This window comes from Macaca fascicularis, chromosome 16 (assembly GCF_037993035.2).
Source record: "Macaca fascicularis isolate 582-1 chromosome 16, T2T-MFA8v1.1".
In the NCBI taxonomy this organism is placed as follows: domain Eukaryota; kingdom Metazoa; phylum Chordata; class Mammalia; order Primates; family Cercopithecidae; genus Macaca; species Macaca fascicularis.
The window spans coordinates 83,580,533-83,607,930 of record NC_088390.1 but is presented as its reverse complement, the minus strand read 5'-3'; the positions used below and the strand labels follow the sequence as shown (position 1 = coordinate 83,607,930).

The following is a 27,398-nucleotide window of genomic DNA, read 5'->3' as shown; positions in this document are numbered from 1 at the left end:
GCCTTCTCCCGGGGCCTCAGCACCGGCTCCAGCTCCTTGGGGTTCGGAGGAGCAGCAGCCTGGGGAGCTCATGCTTTTCAAGCACAGTCGGCAACCTGGACTTTTCTGGAAAGCTTCTCTATTTTTAAAACCCCGTTTGAGCTACAGAGCCCACATCAGCAGGCCTTCACGTTTTATCTCCGCACTAAAAGAATGTGGGAAGAACCCTTTTTTCAACTCTCACCAGGTTCGAATCGCTGTGCCGGAAGAGCAGCAGCAATTTCCAGGTATCCAGAGTGTCATCCAGCCATTTCCTAATCCCGCCCAACATTTACCAAACACACAATCAAGAAGGGCTGAACAAAATGAACTCTCCCAGAAGTAGTTCTTCAGAGAGGGAGAAAGGCTCTTTGAGGTATCCTTTTTAAAGGAAAAATTACTTCTGTAAGACAAATAGCTACTGTAGGCATTTGCTCACTCATTTTTACACAGCAATTGTTTCAACAACAAAAACAAAACTAGGGCCTCATCAACCTGATCCTGAGAGGATGCTCCTCCCGGGTAACTGCTTCCTCCCACCTTCCTACACCCACTCTCCTCCTCTTTCAAAAGGATTTCTGAGCCTGCAACTCAGAAGGCTGGCAACAGCACTTTCAGCTTTTAACCAACCTTTGAATGCAATTTTGACATATTACAAGCTAGTACTGTGCTAAAGAAAGTCGTATTTTTGTGAAGACATTTCAACTTGAAAATTAATGAGCTGGATGCTGCACTCCACCGGAAAAACCCTTTTAAAACAAATTCAACCTAAAGAGCCTACCTTTAATGTGGACTATATTCATACCCAATTTAGCCAACACACCAAGCCAGCTGTTTTCCATGCAACAACTGGGATATTCTATAGCATCAGACCTGACCCTCAAACTCATTTATACACAGATCTGGTTTTACCCTGGAAACAAACAGTAAGTAAAACAACTAACTATGGCCTAAGTCTCTATTACAAGCTGCCAGTGCTCAAAGAAACAAGTATTCAACCTATCAAGAAAATGTGTCCAACTCTGTAGGCTGCATTAAAAAAAAAAAAAAAAGGAAGAAAGAAAAGAAAGAAAGAAAACGTGGCAAACTGACCAAAGCCCCTCAGAGTTCTAATTCTGTAATTCTCACACTATCAAAGTAATTCTCACACTATCTCTGTTTACAGAGGGCCTACCACATGCAGGCCCTAAACTAAAAATTCTAAGGAATATAAAAGTGGAAGGCACAGGATCATGGCTTATTTAGAGAGGCAAGACATAAAAACTCATAACTAGCTGCGTGGGGTGGCTCACGCCTGTAATCTCAGCACTTTGGGAGGCTGGGGTGGGTAGATTACCTCACCTGAGGTCAGGAGTTTGAGACCAGCCTGGCCAACATGGTGAGACCCCATCTCTACTAAAAATACAAAAGTAGCTGGGCGTGGTGGTGCATGACTGTAATCCCAGCTACTCAGGAGGCTGAGGCTGGAGAACCACTTGAATCCGGGAGGTAGAGGATGCAGTGAGCTGAGACTGCGCCATTGCACTCCAGCCTGGGCAACAAGAGCGAAACTCTGTCTCAAAAACAAAAACAAATGTATAACTATATACAACAATAGAAAAAAAAGACTGAGAAAGGAGGTGATTGACACCAAATGGACTGTATTAACAAAAAAACCTGCTTATGCTATTCAGGGGGAACCCACTTCAGGCTGGGTGGTTACAGAGGGCTTTGCTAGGGAGGTGATGTCTGCAGAGGGCTCTAAAGAGAAACCCAGAGAGAGAAAGCAACATTCCTGGCAGGGAGGGCACCAGCAAGAGGGAGCAAGGCAGGGGCCGATCGCAGAGAAGCCTCTCAGCCCCACTCACAGAACATCAGTTTCCTCCAACGCTGGCTCAGACACAAGCGGTCACTCCATGAACAGCTTCAAGCACCACGGTCTGCCGCTGCAACTCCAAGCAAATAAACATCGAAGCTACTTCTAGACTGTAAGAGTGACAAGGACCCAGGAAGACTACACGTAATCACAGTTCAGTCCTCTGTAGGCTCCTGTAGCCCACCTCGTTTCCTCATCGGAAGGCTACCAAGAGAAACGACTTGTTTAGTCCACTGGTAAATCGAGGTTTCAAATTGCATACTATTTGTGAATATGTGTTCATACCTAAAAAGGTATTTATAAAAACTAAAATTCATAAAAACTTGAGCCCTTTCAAAGAAAAGTCAGGATCCCAGTATTTTCAGCATACCCATCCACTTCTCCAAATACTGACAGCCCAGAGCATCTACAGCTAGATCAAAGGCTGCTTTGGCAAACGCACAACGGTACATGGCATGCACATTACACTAGGGAAAGAAGTGCCACATCTCAACCAAAGTCATCTGCCTCAGGTACCAGTCTTCAGTGAGACAAACGCATCAAGTCACAACAGCAGACTGGTAATCTGCACTTAGATCAAACCAGAAAATAAGGCTGAGGCGGGAGGATCACAGGAGCCTAGGAGATGGAGGCTACAGTGAGCCATGATCACACCACTGCACTCCCACCTGGGTGACAGAGCCAGACCTTATCTCAAACAAAAACAAGAAAATACAATGACTATACTAAAATTAAAAACAGGCTGGGCACGGTGGCTCACTCCTATAATCCCAGCACTTTGGGAGGCCAAGGCGGGCAGATCACCTGAGGTCAGGAGTTAAGAGCCCAGCCTGGCCAACATCTCTACCAAAAATACAAAAATTAGCTAGGAATGGTGGCAGGCGCCTGTAGTTCCAGCTACTTGAGAGGCTGAGGCAGGAGAACCGCTTGAAACTAGGAGGCAGGAGTTGCAGTGAACCAAGATCACGCCACTGCACTCTGACCTGGGTGACCAAGTGAGAATCCGTCTCAATGTAACAATAAAATAAAATAAAATGAAACAAAACAAAAACCTAAAAACAAATATATAGGCCAGGCATGGTGGCTCATGCCTATAATCCCAGTACTTTGGGAACCCAAGGCAGGTGGATCACAAGGTCAGGAGATCAAGACCATCCTGGCTAACAAAGTGAAACCCCGTCTCTACTAAAAATACAAAAAAAAATTAGCCGGGTGTGGTGGCCGCGCCTGTAGTCCCAGCTACTCGGGAGGCTGAGGCAGGAGAATGGCGTGAACCCGGGAGGCAGAGCGTGCAGTGAGCTGAGATCGCACCACTGCACTCCAGCCTGGGCAACAGAGCGAGACTCTGTCTCAAAAAAAAAAAAAGTAAAAATTTGACATAATCCAAGACATTTCTGAGATCAAACACATACGAAGCTTAAATTATGAACTTCATCTTAGAAAACCTCAAACTCCATGGTTCTGATGATACCTGTCTCCAAAGCTAACATTTAGTATGGAAAGGTAAGTTCACTGTAAAGAGCTATAAATCCAAGGAAAAAGCATCATGATAGATGTGAAGTAACCCAATAAAACAGGCTGGGTTTCTTTTCTAGGGCCTTCTCATCAAGGTATGATGATGATGAGTATCATGGAAGGCATTAATTATCGCTGAAAGAACAGACGGTAAACATGCTGCTCACATACCACACACCAAAACATTTGCACTTCCAAGTATTTTAGCATTTTTGACCAGGAATAGGTTCTTTTTACCATCTTTCTCTCAATGCCCGCCCTCACAGTTTACCACGCAATGGTATAAAGCAGCTATGTTTACTTTTGATCAAGGAGCCATTTCAACACACATCATACTACACAACTGACAAGGGAATGGGCCAACACCAGGAGGGCTGTGAGATATTCTGTATCAACCCATCAGAGCTTCTTCCATTTGTACACCCACTCCTTTGCTCCAAGAGTTCCAGACATGATATATATTTTTGCTAGAGGACAGGAGAAAGAAACTTCAAAATCTCTTCCAAATTCCATGTTTTCTCTTAGGAAACAGCATGGCTCTTTGAGGTATCCGTGCCACCTGGGGTGTTAAGCCTGTGTTAAGGAAAGGTCACTACATCCAGTGACTATTTGTGTGTTCCACCCTCCAGCCTACGCTGAACTTCACCTGGACTACCTTCATTTAACAGACAGAGGTCCCCAACTCCTGCTGGTCCGTGGACTGCTGAGAGCCTGGCCACACTGCCGGCGCACCTGCATCACTGCCTGAGCTCCACCTCCTGTGGCATCAGTGGCAGCATCAGACTCTCGTAGGAGTGACAGCCCTATTGTGAACTGCACATGCGAGGGATCGAGGCTGCACACTCTGTAAGCTGCACGCTCTGTAAGAGAATCTAATGCCTAATGATCCGAGGTGGAAGAGCTTCATCCCGAAACCATCCCCTCCACCCCACAATCCATGGAACAACTGTCTTCCACAAAACCAGTCACTGGGGCCAAAAAGGTTGGGGACCACTGCTTTAACAGAGACCTTCACATGACTTTATTAGCAGGCAACAGTGACACAATTCTAAAGGACCTGGGAAAAACTACCCACAAAATTTAAAACTTCACACATAAAAAGTTTTAATTCCACAGACAGGTCACTCATCTGATTTATCCACATTATGATATTTTAAAACAGTGTCAAAAAAAACCACAGTAGTAGGGTTTTTCTTCTGACCTCTTAAAATAATTCAAGTTAGTGACACCCACGCTGTGTTTCACTCTATTCTGGAAGGCTGTGTTCTTGCAGATCTGAGTGGCAGGTGGGATGCAAGTGCTATGAACCAAAATTACTGACGACAGTCTCCTCCTCAAGAGCAAGAGAAGCTGCTACTAAATACAGCTCCATCCGCTTTAAGATTTTCTGCCATAAATTTCTGTAAACCTCTGGGTCCTAGAAACAAGTGCTAGTGCATGAACACTGCACTCAAAAAAAAAAAAAAAAAAAAAAAGGAGGCGGGGAACAAAGGGGAAAAGCCACAGGTACAAAGGAGCAGGCAAGCAAACCTTAGCAAAGAACTAGGGCATTACCTACCAAACCTAATCTGACAGTTCTGTGACACCCCCAACTCTGTCCCCCAATGATAGTGGCTGTGATTTTATACTGTTCATATGACAGCCATGTGTCCTGTCAAAATTGTTCCTGGTCCACACAAAAGAACTAGGTGTATGTCAATATTTCACAGTATCCAGCAGAGGATTACAGCTCCTAAGTTTTGAACCACTGCTATAAACACAAAACAAGCACAAAAACAAAAAATTATGCTCAAAAGGAAAATAATCATCTGCTAAAACACTAGTATGTCTACATTTGGCTAAAGCAAGACTACTATTCAGATCTAGCTTTAGATATAATGTTTTAGGAGGAGGACAGTTTCAGATTGTTCTAGTTAAAGACAAACACTATTCCTTCTCTCCTTGCTGAAACTAACATACATGCAACTAACCATAGCTAAAACTGGTTTAACAAGGTCTTCTGGAATACTTTCTCTTAAAGTACTTTTAATGTATTCTTCTTCAAGAATTTCCAGCCAAGACTACCTGGAAACTTTTGTTAACACTATTTAACAGGCTGACATAGAGTTACTGAGCTTTCAAATGAAATTCAAAGTATAATCTAGTATGCCTGATTAACTGTATCTTTTGCATTTTAATTTAAATTAGAAAAATAAGGCCCATTATTGTTCTACTGTCTGTTACACTTCTGGAAGATCTCAAGATGGACATCTCAGACGTTAGCCTGGGGGCTCCATGTTTTAAATGTGCTCACTGTCCTGAACATAATCATCTCAGACATTCCTGACCGGCTCGTCTGGGTACATTTGTCCTTCAGCACGGTCACATGTGTTCCTTGATGTCTCAGTAACTTCCATGGTGGCTCAAGGCTAAAAAAATGTACCATTTATTATTAGGTCCAAACAATTTAAAAAGCATTTATGTCCTAATAACTTAGTAACCATTTGAAAACCTAATAAACTTAAGTTGAAGAAAAAATGTCTTTGCTTCATTCTTAAATAACCAGAAGTATTTCTAAGGATGTGTAATGGTGTATATTGTCAAAATCCAAAGACATGTACAACACAGAGTGAACCTAGATATAAACTACAGATTCTAGTTAAAAATAACATAATTGGCCAGGCACGGGGGCTCATGCCTGGAATCCCAGCACTCTGGGAGGCCGAGGTGGGCGGATCACCTGAGGTCAGGAGTTTGAGACCACCCTGACCAACATGGAGAAACTCCGTCTCTACTAAAAATACAAAAATTAGCCGGGCATGGTGGCAGGCGCCTGTAATCTCAGCTACTCATAAGGCTGAGGCAGGAGAATCGCTTGAACTTGGGAGGCAGAGGATGCAGTGAGCCAAGACTGCACCACTGCACTCCAGCCTGGACAACAAAGCAAGACTCTGTCTCAAAAACAAATGAACAAACAAACAAACAAAAAACCACAATTATTGTGTAAGAGACATCCAGTGGGGAAAAAATAATGTTATCAATATTAGTTCATCAACTTTAACAAACATACTGATAGAGGCACGAGGCAGACAAATGCCTAGGCAGACAGGAGCAGGTCCCCAGTGAAATTCAACCTTCAGTCTGGAGAGAGTCTTCGGTAAATCCTCAGATGCGACTGAGAACCCACCTTCTCGTTTGGCACAGTTTCCTCTGATTGATCCCAATCCTTCACCTATTTTACATATACCTACCCTTTCCCTAATTGGTCTCCCTCCCTCCCTTTCCTCCCCTTCCTCCCCTTCCTCCCCTTTCTTCCCTTCCTTCCCTCCCTCCCTTCTTTCTTTTCTTTCTTTCTTTCTTTTCTCTCTCTCTCTGTCTTTCTTTCTTTTTTCAAGACTGAGTTTAGCTCTTGTTGCCCAGGCTGGAGTGCAATGGCACGATCTTGGCTCACTGCAACCTCTGCCTCCCGGTTTCGAGTGATTCTCCCGCCTCAGCCTCCTGAGTAGCTGGGATGACAGGTGTGCACCACCACGCCCAGCTAATTTTTGCCTTTTTAGTAGAGACAGGGTTTCACCATGTTGATCAGGCTGGTCTCAGACTCCTGATCTCAAGTGATCCACCTACCCTGGCCTCCCAAAGTGCTGGGATTACAGGCGTGAGCCACCACGCCCAGCCTCCTAATTGGTTTTCTACACTATCATGCCCACCTTTGAGTGATGTCTTCTCTTTAACCTTTTATGCATATTCACAAACCAATCAGCACACACTCCTTATTCTGAGCCCATAAAAAGCTCTGGGCTCACCTATACTGAGGTGGGAAATTAAAGAAAAATAAAATCTAAAAGAAAGAGAAATAACTTTTCCTGTATTAGGCTGACTTGTCCCAGAGGTAGCAACAGGCACAGCCCAGACCCAGGAAAACTCTTGATAATATTATCTTAATGTGCTCTGGAGACTTTTCCAGCACTCCCCCAACACAGGGAGAAGAAGAAAAAACTTTTTCTTTGTTTTATACAATGAGTTTATGGATTCCTGTTCTCTGTAACTAGTGACTTCAAGTATTCTGTTTTATCTAAGAAATACAACGAAGGTCATGAGAAGCCTGAGTAGGCCTGAATTACAGCTGCCCGGGCACCACAATGAAGGTTATATGATAAGCCCATGCCCAGGCAAACGCAGATAACAGACATCTGGGTTGCACAGCAACAGGGATGTGCAATCCTGAGTTATGAACCTGTTACAATTGAATTAACTGTCTTTGTCCTGCCTCTGTATCCCTGCTTTCACACCACTATGCACTTGCTTCAAGCTAGCCCACCCCCTTTTGTGAAGTGTGTATAAAAGTCAAGTGCTGTCTTTGTTCCAAGCCCAATCTTTGGATGTGAATCTGCTGGGCCTGAGTGCACTCAATAAAAGATCCTCCCGTTTTAACCCGAGGTCTCTCTCTCATCCTCCTGAATCCTGCAACAATACTAATGCCAGAGATGATTAATTCCTCTTCAAAGGGTTTAACTGTGTAATGTCCTTGTTCTTTGTTCAGAAGCCCAACCTCCTTATACTCCCTTGTTTCTGGCCTGCAAACAACCCTCCTGCTCCTGTTGTGCCTGGACATGCTCAGACAAGTCTGGACATGCCTTGTACTGTAACAGACAAGACTACTCTTACCCCCTCCTTCTCTTACAAATCACGTGTTTATCCTATTCAAAAAAGTTTAAGTCTCAGCCAACTGGGATCAGTTTAGACTGTACGGTCCAACCCTAGCCAACACAGGAAGGATACAAGGACAGGAACTGTGTTAGGGATAAAAACCCCTTCCCTCCTTTGTTCAGGGTGCTCTTGCGGTCGGAAAAGACGCAGGCAGCATCTTTCTGCAGAAGTAAATTGCCTTGCTGAGAAATCCTTTGTCTCAGTGCTAGTTTTTCTCTTCAGCACCGCTTACTTGTTCCCAACAATCTGGGGGCCTGTCCAGGATTCTCATTCTCCTCTGGGGAAGGGTCTTCAGTCCCCACTCATGAGGAGACGCGTCCCACTGCCTTGCTGTGGTGGCCTCAAGGGTTAGGGATTGAGACGCACCTGGTGTGACAAATAAACCCAGACTCTCGGCAACGCAGGAGAAAAAGGCCTACAAATACCACAGCGACCAGGTAACTCTGCGCATAAACAAAGGTCAGAAGAACCACAAGGGCAATAAGTATTTCCTTGGTGGTCGGGACATCCTGAAGGTTGAAAAAGTGTGTGAATGAGACACACAACTGAGTGCAAAGCGAGTGTGGAGTCTGGATCTGCAGTTCCATGGTCACCTCATATGGCTTAGGGTGGCTTGCCTGTCTTGCCTGTCAGGGGATTATACTGAACCGCCAATGCTAAGAGGGACCTGAAAATTCCCTCAGAGGAAGCAACCAGAGAAGGAATAAGTGGAAGCAAAAGAGTGCAAGAAATCTCAAGTAAAGGGGGTTGAGCCTCTAAAGAAAGAGTGCAAGAGGCCGGGCGCAGTGGCTCACACCTGTAATCCCAGCACTTTGGGAGGCTGAGATGGGCAGATCACAAGGTCAGGAGTTCAAGACCAGCCTGGCCAACATGGTGAAACCCCGACTCCACTACAAAAAAAAAAAAAAAAAAAATTAGCTAGGTGAGCAGAGATTGTGCCATTGCACTCCAGCCTGGGCGACAAAGCAAGACTCCATCTTTAAAAAAAAAAAAGAAAGAAAGAAACAGTGCAAGAAATCTCTAGTAAGAGAGGTTGAGCCCTGCAAACTCAAGAAAACACCTTCTCCAGTATGGGAAATACCCCAAGCAAGACAACAGAATTCCCCGATAGTCCCTTAGGTCTCATGCTAAAATACTGTAAAGATAATGAAAGGACTAAAAATAAGAAGCAACAAATGATAAAATATTGTTGTTTTATTTGAACTAAGGAAACTATCCTCGAACCATCAGTTTTCCGGCCACAGTTTGGGTCAAACGAGGATTGGATTTGTCAGCTTTTAATAGAGTATGTAAATAACAAGAGTCCTGTCTCTCAGGAGGAGACACACTATGCCCTGTGCTGACGGCAGGGGCCTGTCCTCCTCTACCCCTTCAAAGCCAGTAAGAATAAGCCAGAAACTACTTCCCCTATAGAAACTAAGGCCCCCACCCCTAAGCAACCCACATGGGATCCTTCAGACCATCTACTTCAGCCAGATACCTCTCACCTCCCTCCCCCTCAGGCAGCCGCTCCGAACCCTTCCCCCGACTCACATTGTGCCCCCTCTTTATAATCCTAACTCTTGGAATCATTCCCAGCCTGAGGGCCCTCCCCCAGGAAGGCTTCCACGTGAGATAGAACAATGTAGAGAGGATATTCAAAACTTCCCTTTCCCCACCACTTCCAAAGAGTCAGCTCCAACTCTCTTCCCCTTAAGGGAAGTGCCCCTCAGAGGAGGCTGCGCTGGCTTTGTAAATGCTCCATTAACTAGCTCAGACATCTGAAACCTAAAGAGGGAGCTCAAACCACTCTTAAGTGACCCTTATAGAGTGGCTGACCAGATTAATCAATTTCTTGGACTCCCAGATATATACTTAGGCTGAGCTAATGTCTATCCTATGTATTCTCTCTTCAGAAGACAGGAGCATGATTCACAGGGCTGCTATGACAATTTGGGAACGTCAGCATCCCTCAGGTCAGAATGTCCCAGCAGCTGAACAAAAATTTGCAGCCACAGATCCTCAATGGGATAATAACAATGCAGCCCACTGAAGAAATACGTAAGACCTTAGAGAACTGATAATTAAAGGAATTCAAAAATCTGTACTCCGCACCCAAAGCATTACCAAAGCTTTTCACATACAACAAGGGAAGGATGAAGGACCTACAGAGTTCTTAGAAAGGCTCAAGGAGCAAATGAGGAAATATTCAGGTCTAGACTTAGAAGTGTGTTAAAGCTCCATTTTGTTACCAATAGTTGGCCAGACATCACCAAAAAAAGTTATAGAAAATGGAGAACTAGAAAGATAAAGCTATAGACTAGCTTTTGAGAGAAGCTCAAAAGGTGTACGTACGAAGAGACAAGGAAAAGAAAGAGCAAAAGGCAAGGATCATGCTATCCACCCCACAACAGAACACTCAGGGGCCAAAACCTATAAAGAAATTAAGCCCCCACTTTCCAGGCCATATAAAAGCTACGAAACAGCACAGCCAAAGAACCCAAAAGTAGGAGGGAAAAAAGGGCAAAACGAATGTTTCAAGTGTGGAAAAATAGGCCACTTTAAAAAGGAACGTCCCAAATGGGAAAAAGAGAAAGAAATTCCACTCATGACCTTCAGGGAAGAACAGGAGGTCAGGGGCTCTACTCTTTTGACCTCAAGTCCCACCAAGAGCCCTTGATAAATTTAGAGGTGGGACCCAAACCTGAGCTTATCACCTTTTTCCTTGATTCAGGAGCTGCTCACTCCTCAGTTTGTTATCTTCCCCGATGTAACTTGTTCACGGGAAAAACTTTTTATTTCGGGAGTAAAAGAAGAGGGGTTTAGCAAAAATCTTAGAAGAAACAGAAATTAAATATAAGGACCACACAGTAAATATTACACTTCTGTTAATCCCGGAGGCAGGAACAACTATTAGGGAAGAGATTTAAAGCTAAAATTAAATCTAGGCCTCTATGTTAATCAAGAAAAATTCCTCCCCTCCCTAAATTTGCTCACTACCCTCCATAAAGGGTACATCCATTCAGATGTATGGTCAAAAGAAGGAAATCGAGGCAAGTAATAAAAGAAAAAAGGCGTAACGGGTACTCAGTAGTAAATGAAGATACCCCCACAGAAATAAAATTAGGAAGATTATCTAATAACTGGTCTGCACAAACATGTGAGTTGTGTGCATTAAATCAAGTCTTAAAATTTCTGCAAAACCAGGAAGGAACTATTTATACAGACTCCAAGTATGCTTTTGGAGTGGTCCACACCTTTGCAAAAATTTTAACAGAGCAAGGCCTCATTAACAGTAAAGGCCAAAACTTAGTCCATAGGGACATAATAATTCAAGTATTAGAAAATCTACAGTTGCCAGAAGAAATAGCTGTTGTTCATGTCCCAGGGCATCAAAGAAATCTTTCCTTTGGAAGCCGAGGGAATAATCTTGCTGACCAAATAGCCGAGCAAGCTGCCTCTTCCCCAGCGGGAACCCATTTTCCATTTAACTCCTTGTCTCCCTCCCCCAGCCGCGGTCCCCATCCTTTCCCATAATGAACAAGAAAAGTTAAAGGAAATAGGAGCCAAAGAAAGCTCAGAAGAAAAATAAATATTACCAGATGGGAGGGAAATGTTGTCTAAACCTCTCAAAAGAGATATGTTGTCTCAACTCCATCAAGGAACTCACTGAGGTCCCCAGGCTATGTGTGATGCCACTCTCAGAGTTTATGGGTATATAGAAATCTATACCCTTGCTAGGCAAATTGTGGACAGTTGTATAATATGCAAAAAAAAAAAAAAGTAATAAATCAACAAATAAGAGGCATCCCCTTGGGGGAAAAAACCCAGAGTTAAGGCCATTCCAAAAAATTCAAATTCATTATACTGAAATGCCCCCAGTAGGCCATCTTAACTATTTATTAGTAATAGCAGATCATCTCACCCACTGGGTAGAGGCCATCCCTTTCCCAAACATAACAGCTAAAAATGTAGTTAAAACTTATTAAAACAAATTATACCAAGGTTTGGAATTACAGAAAACACTGATTCAGACAATAGAACCCATTTTACTGCCCTCATTATTAAAGGACTCACTCAAACACTAGGAATAAAACGGGAATATCATATACCAATGCATCCAACCTCATCAGGAAAAGTAGAAAGAATGAACCAAGCTTTAAAAAATCATTTAACCCAATTAATTTTAAAAACTCACCTACCTTGGACAAAATGTCTTCCTATTGCCCTGTTCAGAGTCCAAACAGCCCCCCAAAAGGGCACTGGCCTCTCCCCTTATGAAATGCTTTATGGACTGCCTTACTTAAACTCTAATATTGACATTCCCACTTTTGAAACAAAGGATCAATTTCTCAAAAACTATGTATCAGGTTTGTCTTCCACCTTTTCCTCTTAGGACTTAAGGCCTTTTAGCACAACTCCACCCCTTGAATTTCCAGTCCATCATCACCCGCCCAGGGATTACGTCCTCGTCAGAAGTTGGAAAGGAGAAAAACTCGAACCTACTCAGGAAGGACCTTATTTAGTACTTCTAACATCTGAAATGGCAGTCAGGACCACCAAAAAAGGTTGGACTCATCACACCCAAGTCAAAAGAGCACCATCCTCTCCAGAGTCATGCACTACGGTTCCAGGACCCACCCCAAACAGAGTAACATTAAAAAAGAAAGTTTAATCTGTCTCTTCCTCCTTATCTTCCTTTCCCCAGCTACCTCACATCTTATTATTAATATAACCAGATCTAGCTCCCCTCAAACCATTACTTTTAACGCTTGTCTTGTTATGCCTTGCGGGGATCTCCAAAGCTGGCCTCTTCAGAAAAGTACCTTTGCCCTTCCAGGATAAATAAAACTGCCTGTAGAACTGACTTTTGCACAGACTGAGCCTGATCCTATAACTGGTGGTTCTGTGATACTTGGGGAGATGTAATGTAGACCACCAAGTATCGAGGCTGGACCTCCTCAATAGGTTGTACCTCTCTAAAACCTTATATTCACTTTACCAAAGGTACAACCCCCGCCACTTGTCAACTCCAACAGTGTAACCCTGTGCAAATCTCTATTAATGTCCCCACTTCTACTGACACCAACCCCACTCTAGGTCATTTCTATGGCCTAGGAGCTAATATTCCTGGAAAGGACCCCACAGGATTCTTTGAAATGTGCTTCATTACTCCTCCACCCCCTTCACCTTCTTCTCCTTCTAAACCCTCTTCCAATCAAACAGCTGTTCTTTCTGTACCCCATGACGAAACTGGGGCAATGAGGCATACAAGACTCTCTCACTGCTATTCCCCCAAGTTAAAGGCCCTGCAGGTCAGCCCCCAAGGGCCATCCGGCCTCCAGCTTCTGATGTTAATTTTACCTCTGTCTCTCATGGCAGGGGAAAGATTAACGTCCCTCAGAGACCTAAAAGGGTGCAGTGAAACCAAGCCTTCCCAAGAGCTTACCAGTCAAGCTGCCTTTTGTCCATTCTCGAGCAAATGTATAGCGGTACTGTGGCAAACTACTGTTAGGCACTCTGCCTAGAAACTGGAGCAGCACTTGAGCCCTAGTCCAACTGGCCATCCCTTTCACTCTGGCATTCTAAAAACATAACAGGACAGAGGATTAAAAAAAAAAAAAAAAAAAAAAAAAAGACAAAAAAGGGGGGGTTGCCCCTCATGGGTCTTTTAACCCTCACATTTATATAGATGCTATTGGGATCCCAGGAGGGGTACCAGATAAATTTAAAGCCCGAAACCAAATAGCTGCAGGATTCAGATTCAAATCTTCACTGTTCTGGTGGTCAACTATAAACAAAAATGTAGATTGGATAAATTACATTTACTATAATCAACAGCGGTTTGTCAATTACACAAAAGATGCCATTAAAGGGACAGCGGAACAATTAGGCCCCACCAGCCAAATGGCCTGGGAAAACAGAATAGCCCTTAACACAATGTTAGCAAAAAAAAAGGCGAAGCCTGTGTCATGATTGGAGTCCAATGCTGTACTTTCATCCTTAACAACACAGCTCCCAATGGAACAATTACGAAGGCTTTACAAGACCTTACCTCTCTATCAGATAAGTTAGCCAAAAATTCCAGAATAAACGACCCCTTCACAAGTCTCATGGAAAAGTGGTTTGGTAAACAAAAAGGGTTTATGACTTCAGTATTAACCTCTCTTGCAATTGTTACAGGTGTACTCATTCTTGCAGGATGCTGCATCATGCCCTGTATCCATGGGTTAATGCAAAGACTTATAGGAACAGCTCTCACAGGCCGGGCGCAGTGGCTCATGTCTGTAATCGAAGCACTTTGGGAGGCCGAGGCGGGCAGATCACGAGGTCAGGAGATTGAGACCATCCTGGTTAACACGGTGAAACCCCGTTTCTACTAAAAATACAATAAATTAGCCGGGCACGGTGGCAGGCGCCTGTAGTCCCAGCTACTCGGGAGGCTGAGGCAAAAGAATGGTGTGAACCCAGGAGGTGGAGCTAGGAGTGAGCCGATATCGCACCACTGCACTCCAGCCTGGGCGAAAGAGTGAGACTCTGTCTCAAAAAAAGAAAAGAAAAGAAAAGAAAAGAAAAGAAAAGAAAAGACACAGCTCTCACAAAACCTCCCCACCTCTCCTCCTCTATACTCAAATAGGCTCTTGTTCCTAGGTGATCCAGAAGAACAGCAGAGCCAAATCATGTTAGAAAAAATTTGAAGAGAAAGAATTATCAAAAGACAAAGGGGGAAACTGCCAGAGATGATGAATTCCTCTTCAAAGGGTTTAATTGTGTAATGTCCTTGTTCTTTGTTCAGAAGCCCAACCTCCTTACACTCCCTTGTTTCTGGTCTCCAAACAATCCTCCTGCTCTTGTTGTGCCATGACACACTCAGACATATCCAGACATGCCTTGTACTGTAACGGACAGACCATTCCTACCCCCCCTTCTCTTACAAATCATGCATTTACCTATTAGAAAAAGTTTAAGTCTTAGCCAACTGGGATCAGTTTAGATTGTACAGTCCAACCCTAGCCAGTAGGGGAAGGACACAGGGACAGGAACTGCATTAGGGATAAAAACCCGTTCCCTCCTTTGTTCGGTGCGCTCTTGCGGTCGTTAACAGGTGGCACCTTTCTGCAGAAGTAAATTGCCCTGCTGAGAAATCCTTTGTCTCAATGCTGGTTTTTCTCTCCAGCACGCTTACTTGTTCCCAACACAAGGAACACTCTTGCCTTTGGGTAAGGGGACTACCCCGTGTCCCCTCCCCACTAAAAACTGTTTCATCACTCAATAAAACTTCCCGCCTTGTTCACTCGAGTGTCCACGTGCCTACTTCTTCCTGGTCATGAGACAAGAACCCAGACCTAGCTAAGGAGCAAAAAATCCTGCATCAATACCACACAAGATGTTAATAATAGGGAAATGTGTAAGGCAGAAGGAGAAGGTATATGGAAATTCTCTGTACTAGTTGCTCAATTTTCTGTATACCTGTAATTGCTCTAAAAAATAAACTCTATTAAATATGATAAAAAGAAACAAAAGCAATCAAGTAACACATTGGCCAAAGGTAAAAACCTATTGTGCTCATGGTGTAAGAAAACTGGCCAGGCGCAGTGGCTCACGCCTGTAATTCTAGCATTTCAAGAGGCCAAGGTGGGTGGATCACTTGAGGCCAGGAGTTTGAGACCAGCCTGGCCAACATGGCGAATCCCCTTCTCTGCAAAAAATACAAAAATTAGCTGGGTGTGGTACTGCGTGCTTGTAATCCCAGCTACTCAAGTGGCTGAGAATCGCCTCAACCTGGGAGGTGGAGATTGCAGCAGTCGCACCACTGTCCTCTGGCCTGGGTAACAGAGGGAAACTCTGTCTCAAAAAAGAAAAGGAAAAAGAAAAGAAAGCAGAAAGATAAGCTTCTTTTAAGAACCTAGAAAAGTTTCTAACATTACTGATTCAACATTCACTCCCTTCTCCAACAGGCACAGTGCTGAGGACACACGAACACAAGACAAAGGCCCTATCTGGGAAGAGCTTTCATCTGGGGAGACACATCAGAGAGATGATCAAACCAACGTGTGTACATGGAGAGCCTAGTCACGCATGCACCCTAACCAGCTTCACAAAGATTACTGCATTTAATAGGTATAATCTTCATTTTTTTGTTTTTTGTTTTTGAGACCGAGTCTTGTTCTGTCATCCAGACTGCGATGCAATGGCACTATCTTCGCTCACTGCAACCTCCACCTCCCGGGTTCAAGCCATGCTCCTGCCTCAGTCTCTCAAGTAGCTGGGACTATAGGTGCTTGCCACCCAGCCTGGCTAATTTTTGTATTTTTAGTAGAGATGGGTATTCACCATGTTGGCGAGGCTGACCTCAAGTGATCCACCTGCCTCAGCCTCCCAAAGTGCTGGGATTACAGGCATGAGCCACCGCACCCGGCCCTTAATAGGTATAATCTTTCCATGAAATAAGTATTTCTCCCATTTTAAAATGAGAAATCAGAGGCTGAGAGGATTTGAACCCAAGTCTACCCCACTCCAGTTACCATTCTATTTCAGAGCACAGGCTTTAGAAGAGGCAGATCTGGCTTCAAATCCCAGTTCCACCATTAAAAGTGGTCCTTGGGGAGGCTATTTAATTTCATTAAGCTTTAATTTCTTCATCTTCTTCAACTTACAGCATTGTTGAAAGATTAAATAAGAAAACAAAGTGTTTGGCAGGCCCTGACACAGAACAAGTATGGGGACGGGCACGAGGGCTCAGGCCTGTAATCCCAGCAATTTGGGAGGCCAAGGTGGGAGGATCACTTGAGCCCAGGAGTTCAAGACCAGCCTGGGCAACATAGCAAGATCTCATCTCAAAAACAAACAAACAAAAGAGTAAGTACAATACTCAATAAGTATGGCTACTGTTTCATGCGGCACATGGACCTCTCAAGGAGGAAGATACTACTGGCAACGAAGTAAAGCCGCTGTTAGGCCCACAGTCCAGGAACCAGCTGAGCTCTGCACAAGATGAGGAGGGGGACCTTCTGAATGCAAACAGCTTAAAACACTAAATATTTTCATTGGACATTTATCTTTTCCACTAAACTTTGAAATGCACCAAATAAAACCCATGTGTTCACCACACTAAAATAATTATCTCACTCGAGACCCTAAAAATACAAGATGTAAATCTCACAAGACTTTGTTAGAAACCAGTTATTTTAAGTATATAATTAGCTGACTAAAAAAAGGAACTAGGTATAAATAACAGCATATTAGGTCTCCTGCCTTCCACAGAGAAAAGAAAAGGCCAAAGGAAGATAATGGCAAAAAAATGATCATACTTCAGTTCAGGCACTGAGAATAACACGCTCCCTTTATAATATAAATTGTGAAAGGAAAATAAATCTTGGGGCCCCCAAATCACTAAGCTAAAAGGAAAAGTCAAGCTAGGAGGCAAACCCGCTTCCACTCCACTCAAAGCCACCCCTCTACTCACTGAGAAAAATGCTAAATGCTTCTGGCTGCCTCTCTTACCTACCTGCCACCTGGAGACCCCTCCCTGCTTCGAGTTGTCCCGCCTTTCTGGACAGAACCAATGTACATCTTACATATGTTGATTGAGGTCTCACGTCTCCCTACGATATATAAAACCAAGCTGTGCCCTGACCACCTTGGACACATGTTGTCAGGACCTCCTGAGGCTGCAGCGTAAAAGGTGCACGTCCTCAACCTTGGCAAAATAAACTTTCTAAATTAATGAAGACCTGTCTCAGATATTCGGGGTTCACAGAATAGAGAAAATACAGAGGAAATATATGAATTTAGTTATCTAATTCACTGATTAGCTACAGTATACTATATTTGGTTGACAGGAGAAAACATGGCCCTGAAGATAAATATCAGTCAAGTGGAAAGGGAACTTTCATAAAACAAATGAAGGAGAAGGGGTACTGAGTAACAGGATGTTCTCTGCAGAGGTTTCCGTTACAGGTAGCCCTGAATCTGGCTTCTAATGGCATTAACGTTTTCCACAGAATAAGGAAACCCGATCTACTTGGAAAAGAAAGATTGCATGTCAGGAAGCGAATTGCTCAGCTCCATTGTGGCCTGAATAAATGTAAACATGAGACTGTTATTCCCACAGTTCTGGGAGGTCATCTACTATCCTCAGGACAAAAGCTTTCTCCGCCACACAATTATCTGCCAGACTCCACACTGCACCAGTATCTACGGCCTTCAGCTATTTTAAGCCCAGCTTTCCTAGCAACTTCCTCCCACTCCCCACCACCACCCTCACCCACACCCACCCAATTATCATGTCTGCCCGGCTATCCAAGTGTCCTTTCCCTCCACTCCTCCAGCACTGTCATTCTAGGACTAAGACACAAACCGGGGAGGCATACGGCAGAGCAAATTAGAGCCTGGGCTCTCGTGTCAATGGACCTTGATTTGGATCCCAGCTGAACAACCGGGAAACAAAGGCCTCCTGTCCAAGTAAACAGAATGAAAGCCACCAACAAAGATGGAGCGCTGGGAAAAAGGGTTACTGCCCAGCAAGGAGACAGATCAGACCAGACAGAGCAAAAGGGAGAAGAGGTGGTGGGAAATAGGGAGGTTTTTCAAAAATTGAGTTTAATTGACCAAATTGGGCAGTCCCCCCTCAAACCAGAATTGGTTCAGAGTGACTCCCAGAGAGGTCTTTTAAAGCAAAGACTGCAAACTGGCCCCATTAGGAATTACGAAAGCCAAGTTCCTGAGCGCTGTGGGCTGATGGCCTCCAGATAGGCACAGGCGCCCTGCCTGCTCAGGGGCACGGCACCCGGTCAGCCCATACCACTGTCAGCAGGTGAGGCAGCCAGGTCAGGGCAATCACTTGGTAACCGATTTCAACCTGTTTCTTCACTTGTAAAGTGGGATAAAAGAGCCTACCCACAAAGTAAGTGTGGGCAATAAATGAGATACTGCCACACAAGCACTCTCTAAATGCTGTTCCTAGACCTCTTGTATGTTAAGTATTTTGCAAATTGCGGTTCAGTGGCAAGATCTCTGGCTGCCACCCAGGAGCCCAGGCTCCTCTGCAGGCCAAGGAGTATCATCTTCACCCTGGGCTTGTCAAGGTCAAATAAAAATAAAGAGCTGAATCCCTAAAACAGTTTCATTTGGGAAAAGAGAATTGCAAGTTGGGGCATAGAGAGAGACCAGGGTGCTCTTCGGTATGTTTGAAGAAAAAACAGAAGGTTGGGGGTTTAATGAGAAAGAGAAATGTCACTCATCTACGAGGCCCTGCTGCGAGTCGCTCCTTTGATCTTAAAGAAACTGGACAGCATATGAAGACTGAATATCCATGTGAATGCGTGACACGAAGAACCTGGTGACAGCATCTACTCTCTGCATGTGAACAGGCTCAGAAGGGTCTGAGGGACTCTCTGAATGAACTTAAAACTTCTGCCTGTTAAGAACAAGTTTGACTCTGGTAAATGGCCTTCGTAGCTAAACTATAAAACCAAAGAGGAGGGAAGGGGAGGAAAACAAGAATGAAAAACAAAAGAAAGAAAAGCAAGAAAGGTGACATACTGTTTTGAAAACTCATTGGTACTAGTGAAGTTTCTGGGAGCTGGCAAGCTCTGACTGATGAGTGAGTGACGGCGCTGAGAACAACCAGTCTTAGAGTCACAGCAGTTATTTCAGCAGCAAGGAGGTAACACTGGTTTTAAAGTTACAGCAGGTCATTCTGGCAGCCGGCCTTCAAGATAATGCCGGGGCAGACGCTCTGTGTCCCAGCTTTTCTTCTTCCCTGGTCTCTCGACTCTAGTTTAGTTGGGTGTGACAGGGTAAGTCCAATTCATATCATCGATCTTCACGGACTGTATACTTGCTGAGAGCAGAACTCAAGGGGCTCAGTTGTCACTGCAAGCTCCAGACCAAGCACAGTGGCAGGAGCTACGTCAATCCCCTCCAGAAAATAACAAAGAGCCCAGGAGGCAGAGGCTGCTGGAGAATTGTCCCATTGGCCGATGGCATACCGAACTCCCGTCTCCCTGGTACATGGCCAATATTCTCAAACTAAATAGCTTTGAGTGCTTTAAACTTTTAAAGTTAAAAATATGATATAGTTTTATGTGAGGATAGTAACAACACCTACAAAGCACTCCAAAATATCCTTCATGAAAAAGAAAACATGACTATGAGAATTCACAATACTTTTTTTTTTTTTGAGACGGAGTTTTGCTCTTGTTGCCCTGGCTGGAGTGCAATGGCACCACCTCGGCTCACCGACACCTCCACCTCCCTGATTCAAGTGATTCTCCTGCCTCAACCTCCCGAGTAGCTGAGATTACAGGCATGCACCACCACACCCAGCTCATTTTGTATTTTTAGTAGAGATGGGGTTTCTCCATGTTGGTCAGGCTGGTCTCAAACCCCCGACCTCAGGTGATCCACCTGCCCTGGCCTCCCAAAGTGCTGGGATTACAGGCGTCAGCCACCGCGCCTGGTCCACAACGTATTTTTTAACCTTTCCACCATATGGTAATAATGCAGTCAAAATACACGTCATGTTCATTTCCACAGATGTAAATACCACCCAGAAGAAACTGAAGACACTGTCATTTCTATTTTCCATTCTCATCTCAGCCTTACCAGTCAATATCAACTTCAGTTAAAATGACTATCAAATCAGTACTAATTTGATTCCTTGCATTGAAGGGTTGCCCATATTTTAAAATACTTGAGCCACAATAAGGAGCCGATAGGGCGAAGCGACCATCTGTGGGATTATGACTGAACGCCTTGAAGTCAGAATTCCACTCAGGCAGACGGGTACAGCAGTGCCCGCAGGGCCTCGATTGGCCTCCAACGGCCTCGGACAGCCGGTCCCTCCCCCACCGCGTGCCAGGACCAGGGTCCGGTGCAGAGAGCCCCTCGTCCTGGGAAATGCAGCCGCCCCCTCGCCCGTTGGGCCACCCCTGTTCGTGGGGAACCTGGCTCCAAACCATTCGTAGACGACCTGCAGAATTCAGGGTCGGGGATTCGTACGTAGCAGAGCAGCTCCGTCACTGCGATCTATTGAAAGTCAGCCCTCGACACAAGGGTTTGTTTAAAAAAAAGAAGAAAGAAGAAAAGAGAGAGAGAGAGAGAGGGAGGGAGACAGAGAGAGAGGGAGAGAGGGAAGGAGGGAGGGAGGGAGCAAGCAAAACAAAACAAATTAAAATTAAAATACAGTACTTGAGTCAACCAGGCACTCGCATTAAACACAAATAGGATAACAAGGATGTTTATTCCCCTCCCCTCCTTAACTTCTGTTTAAAAAAAAAAAAAAAATTTAAGGACCTAGCTGATTTGGATTCATGAAAGTAAAGCAAAATCTCTATGGCAAAGAAATCCTTTATGAAGCTTGAGTAATGCACAAACCCTCCTTTTAAATGAGAAATGTTTCCTTGAACCTTTAATGTTGACCAGTTATTCTTTTCCCTTTGCAGAACTCAGTCTATTGACCAGTTATTTTTATTTTTATTATTATTATTTTTTTGAGACAGAGTCTCGATTTATTGCCCAGGCTGGAGTGCAGTGGCACAATCACAGCTCACTGCAACCTCCACCACTCCCCACCCTCGCGGCTCAAGTGATTCTCTCGCCTTAGCCGCCCTAGTAGCTGGGATTACAGGCGGGTGCCACGACACCCAGCTAATTTTTGTATTTTTAGTACAGACAGGGTTTCAGCATGTTAGCCAGACTGGTCTCAAACTCCTGACCCCCAGTGATCTGCCTGCCTCAGCCTCCCAAAGGATTGGGATTCTAGGTGTAAGCCACCTTGACTGGTCAGTTATTTTTATTATAACGTTACTTAAATAGGTGCAAACAGTTTCAAAAACAAAAAAACTCATGCAATTATAAAATGTGAACGATGTACACTTAATGGGGAAAATGACAATTTGTCGAAGACCAATTTCCCCTTCAAAATGAATATGGAACTGAACCGGAGGGGCACAGCTTCTTTCAAACTGGGCAGAAGCTGTCTGATGAGTCACTACTCTCATCATTTTACTCTATTTAAATCTATATTTGTACAGCTCCCCATCTGCAAAGTAAGTACCCCAGTCTCTAGTCGGCTCAAATACATCATTTACATAGTAATTTCATCCCTATTCTTTTTGTATTTACTTTCACCCATTAAAATAGTATTATTTGTTGCACACAAAAAATAAAAGCCACGCATGTGCTGATGGTACTCAGCTGTAAGCATGCTACACAGATGATCTCAACGTGCCTATGTAGTTTTTCATTATCAAAATAAAAGTACAAAGACAACCAATCCCCGCTACAGAATTAAAGACACCAGTTAGAAAAAAATGGAAGCATACATATCTTTAGATAAAAATCTTTATACTTAAGATGCCTGATCTCTGTCAATATATCTTGAATGTCAAATGCTTTGCATGCCACAATTGCTTAAGCCCTAGGCAAACAAGAATGTCTACAGGGCCATGAAAGGTTTTATTTCTCTTTGCTTTTCATGCATTTAAAGCAATCACATGATACTGAAAGCATCCAACGGAAACCAAAATATGCATGATATTCAAAAACCATTCCTAATCTGAAATTTTTTTGGTCTAATAAAGAGCAAACTGAGTATAAATCTCTCTCTAACAACAAAATAGCAGTGTGCATATTCCCCTTCAGATTCGCTTGGACTTGGCAGAATACGGTTTTACTTTCCAGAGTGTAAAAGAGAAATTTATGGACTTCAGAAAAGCATTTGGTGTTCTAGGGAACTGCAGCTGTCAGCTTTTAAAGATGCCATGTGTTTGCCCACATAAAAGAATGCAATGAGCTATGGAAATATTATCTGGTTTCATGAACCAGAATAATAACTCCGCAGAGTCATAGGCTGCCAATAGGAGTGGTTTAATCCACCAGGAAAATATTGATCATTCACTATTTATTAAATATCTACTGTGCGGGTTGTACCTCATAGACCTTAAAGCACTTAAAATTTAAATCACACTCTGAAGAACAAAGAAAAGAAAATCAGGAGTAACACTATGACTTGAACACTTAACAGGGTAGGGTCATCTGTAGAATTCTCTATCTTCTCTACCACCTCCATTCCCTCAACACAGGAGTTCACGCTTTTATTTAAGAGAGTCACCACTCAGCTCATCATTCCACAACGGCTTTTACACGCTATTCTTTCTTTGTTAAAAAATTAACAACAACGGCAATCATGAGATGTAAATTAAAGCTGTATTTTCAACAGATGGAATAAAATAGTGGTTGAATTCCTCAAGGAACTTGTCTTTTGGATCTGGAATCTATCAAACATAAAAGACAAGGGCCAGGAACAGTGGCTCATGCCTGTAATCCCAGCACTTTGGGAGGCCAAGGCAGGCGTATCACAAGATCAGGAGTTCAAGACCAGTGTGGCCAATATGGTGAAACCGTGTCTCTACTAAAAATACAAAAATTAGCCGAGCTTGGTGGCAGGCGCCTGTAGTCCCAACTACTTGGGAGGCTGAGGAAGAAGAATCGCTTGAACCTGGGAGGCTGAGGTTGCAGTGAGCCGAGATCATGCCACTGTACTCCAGCCTGGGCAACAGAGCGACACTCTGTCTCGAAAAGAAAAGAAAAGAGGCCGGGTGTGGTGGCTCATGCCTGTAATCCCAGCACTTTGGGAAGCCCAGGCAGGCCAATCGCCTGAGGTCAGAAGTTTGAGACCAGCCTGGCCAATAGGGCAAACCCCCATCTATACTAAAAATGCAAAAATTAGCCAGGTGTGATGGCTCACACCTGTAATCCCAGCTACTTGGGAGGCTGAGGCAGGAGAATTGCTTGAACCCGGGAGGTGGAGGCTGCAGTGAGCCGAAATTGTGCCACTGCACTCCAGCCTGGGTGACAGAGTAAGAGTCTACCTCAGAAAACAAAAAACAAAAAACAAAAAAACACTACAGCTGGGCGGATCACATGAAGCCAGGCATTCTAGACCAGCCTGGCCGACAGGGTGAAACCGCATCTCCACTAAAATTACAAAAATTAGCTGGGCATGGTGGTGCACATTTGTAATCCCAGCTACTCGGGAGGCACGAGAATTGCTTGAGTCCAGGAGGCGGAGGTTGCAGTGAGCCGAGATCATGCCACTGCACTCCAGCCTAGGCAACAGAGTGAGACTGTCTCAAAAAAAAAAAAAAAAGAAAGAAAAAAAGAAAGAAAGCTATAAAATTAATTTAAATTTTAAAAATGTACAATACAGACAACAGCCAAAAGGTGGAAACAACCCAGTGTCCATCGATAAGTGAATGGATGAGCAGAATGTGGCAGACACAATTGAGTACGATTCACCCCTGAAGAGGAAGGGAATTCTGCACATGCTAAAACACAAATGAACCTTGAAGACATTAGGCTAAGTGAAAAAACCCAGTCACACACAAAGTCAAGTACTGTGTCATTCTACCCATAAGAGGTGCCGAGTAGTCAAATTTATAGGGACAGACAGAATGGTGGCTGCCAGGGGCTGGGGAAAGGAAGAATGGGGAATGAGTGTTTCATGGGGACAGAGCTTCAGTTTGGGGAGATGAGAAAGTTCTGGAGCTGGATGGTGGTGGTGGCTGCACAACGATGTGAATTTAATTAGTGCCACTGAACTCTGCACTTAAAAGTGGTTACAGGCCAGGCGCGATGGCTCATGCCTGTAATCCCAGCACTCTGGAAGGCCAAGGAGGGTGGATTATGAGGTCAGGAGTTCGAGACCAGTCTGGCCAATATGGTGAAACCCCATCTCTACTAAAAACACAAAAATAAAAGTTATGGCCAGGCACAGTGGCTCATGCCCAGCCCACATGCTTGTAAATATAACGTGGACATCGCTAAATAAACTCAAGAACAGCAATTTGGAGAAGTACATAAAGCAGTCTCCTTCTAGTGTATGTTAAATCCGTCACATGAAAACATGATGTAATAAGAGCCTATTTATACAGCCTGTTGAAAAAATCATTCCTCTGAAAAACTTTTAAATAAAAGTTATGGCCAGGCGCAGTGGCTCATGCCTGTAATCCCAGCACTTTGGGAGGCCAAGGCGGGCGATCACGAGGTCAGGAGTTTGGGACCAGCCTGATCAACATGGTGAAACCCCGTCTCTACTAAAAATACAAAAATCAGCCAGGCATGGTGGTGCATGCCTGTAATCCCAGCTACTCAGGAGGCTGAGGCAGGAGAATCGCTTGAACCTGGGAGATGGAGGCTGCAGTGAGCCGAGATCATGCCACTGCACTCCAGCCTGGGCAACAGAGCAAAACTCCGTCTCAAAAAAAAAAAAAAAAAGTTATAATGGAAACCACCCTCCTTTCTTCCTGTCCCATGTACTACAAATTCAAATGATGCAAATCCACACCAGGGGTTCTCCGCGCTGAAGAGGCACAGAATCACCTGGAAGGCTTGCAAAGCCACAGACTGCGGGACCCACCTCCAGGAATTCTGACTCAGTGAAGAATTAGGATTCGGAACTCTTCGAATTTACATTCTAAACCAACTTTGTGTGAAGAAAATTCAAATGAAGGTAATAGGTGTTTGGAGAAGAGCTTTCTAAATATTAATGCCATAAATCCTGCAACATACCACTGACCACTTAAATCAATTTACTTCTTAAAATATGTACTTGTAGCTTTTAGTTCTGGCCTTGTTTTTTAATACACACACAAGCATTAAACTAGGAAAAAGAAAAGAAACATACACATTTTGTGATTAGGCCTACCTCACGTTATAGAATAACTTATTAATTAAGAAAACAAGAATTATGTAATAACTCTTGGGTTTTAAATTTGGAGAAATCTTAAAATCAGATTACCATTCTACCAGAATCAAGAATTTTACTTAAAATAAATTTATGTTCCATAGGAGAACCAAAGAAATAGGATTTTGTATATACTTTGTATTCATCACTACAGGAGAAAAGCCACTCAAAACGCTAAGTGACACATAAACCAGGACACGCTTTTCAGGCAACTAGAGGGATTATAAGCTTCAGTTCACTGAACTATTTCACTCACAAAACATGATTTGCATCAGATTCTTTTGAACCATAAACAGTAAACACACCTGACCAAAAGACTATGTTCCAATGTAGCCTTTTTTCAAAATTTTCATTATGTCATGGGATTAGAGTAAAAAAAAAAAAAAAAAAAAATTTCACTGACAGAGTACAAGTGATGCAAGAAACAAAAACATACACTGCAAGACCCATCTACTCTTCAGAGAAATTTTTTTTTTTTTTAAGACTGAGTCTCGCTCTGTTGTCCAGTCTGGAGTGCAGTGGTATGATCCTGGCTCACTGCAACCTCAGCCTCCTGGGTTCAAGCAATTCTCGTGCCTCAGTCTCCCCAGTAGCTAGGATTACAGATGTGCGCCACCACGCCCAGCTAATTTTTGTATTTTTAGTAGAGACGGGGGTTTCACCATGTTGGCCAGGTTGGTCTCGAACTCCTGACCTCAAGTGATCCACCCGCCTCGGCTTCCCAAAGTGCTGGGATTACAGGTGTGAGCCACTGCACTTGGCCAAGAAATCCGTTTTTGAGGGCACGATGATTTGATTCTCACCCTGGGAACACTGGCAGTTGCAGGGAAGGTGACAGAGAGAGGCAGAGAGACCAGTGGAGTGTCAGGACCCTACAGCGGCTGCCAGTGCACAGAAAGGACTCTCTACCAGGAGCAGCTGCACGCGGCCAGCTAGACCCAGCCCGGTGAGAAAGGAGGAGAGGTGTTCCAGGCAAGTATGTGGTCAAGGCACCAAGACCTGACAAAAAATGGTATACCTAGGAAACGGCAAGAAATTTGACACAATTAGACTGTGCAGTGGGTGTGGAGGCCTGGCCGTAGAGAGGAGGCTGCCGGGACAGGCAGAAGGCCAATGACAAAGGATTCTGGGAGCCAAGCTTAAGCTGGGAACCTCATCTCAAAGATGAGGTGCATGGACTGGGCAAAGTGGTTCACGCCTGAAATTCCAGCTACTCGGGAGGCTGAGGCAGGAGGCAGGCGGAGGCTGCAGTGAGCTGAGATGGTGCCACTGCATTCCAGGCTGGGCGACAGAGCGAGATTCTGTCTCAAAAAATTTAAAAAATAAATAAATAAAGATGAGGTACAGCCACTTCATTATTTGAGACTTGCAGGCAGCAGAGTCAGGTTTACAATGCACTGACCTCTCTGGCAGCAGCCCCGAGGAAGAGCAGAAGAGTGAGGGGTAGACTCAGGGTCCAGAGGCTGTTGTCGGGAGGAGTGGTCTGGGGCTAAGCCACCAAGGCTACAGAACAGCAAAGAGAGCGCCCATCCAGGAGACATCTCTGCCAGCTCCCATCTGGGCACCACCAAGACTGAGGGGTGAGGAGGGAAG

The 27,398-nt window shown here is 44.2% G+C and overlaps 1 protein-coding gene across 6 annotated transcripts in view; it reads right to left on the bottom strand.

The window, feature by feature from the left end:
- The window catches only part of SEC14L1 (SEC14 like lipid binding 1), a 75,937-nt gene that overhangs the window by 34,188 nt on the left and 14,351 nt on the right, over positions 1–27,398 (bottom strand). The window contains exon 1 of one of the 6 annotated variants that reach the window (XM_074020659.1): positions 21,030–21,097. The exons of 4 other annotated variants lie outside the window; for them this stretch is intronic. The gene's annotated coding sequence lies outside the window, so the exon portion shown is untranslated. Of the gene's footprint in view, positions 1–13,502; positions 13,633–21,029; positions 21,098–27,398 lie in introns of those variants that run through there. One more of the 6 variants, XM_074020656.1, reaches the window with a different exon arrangement.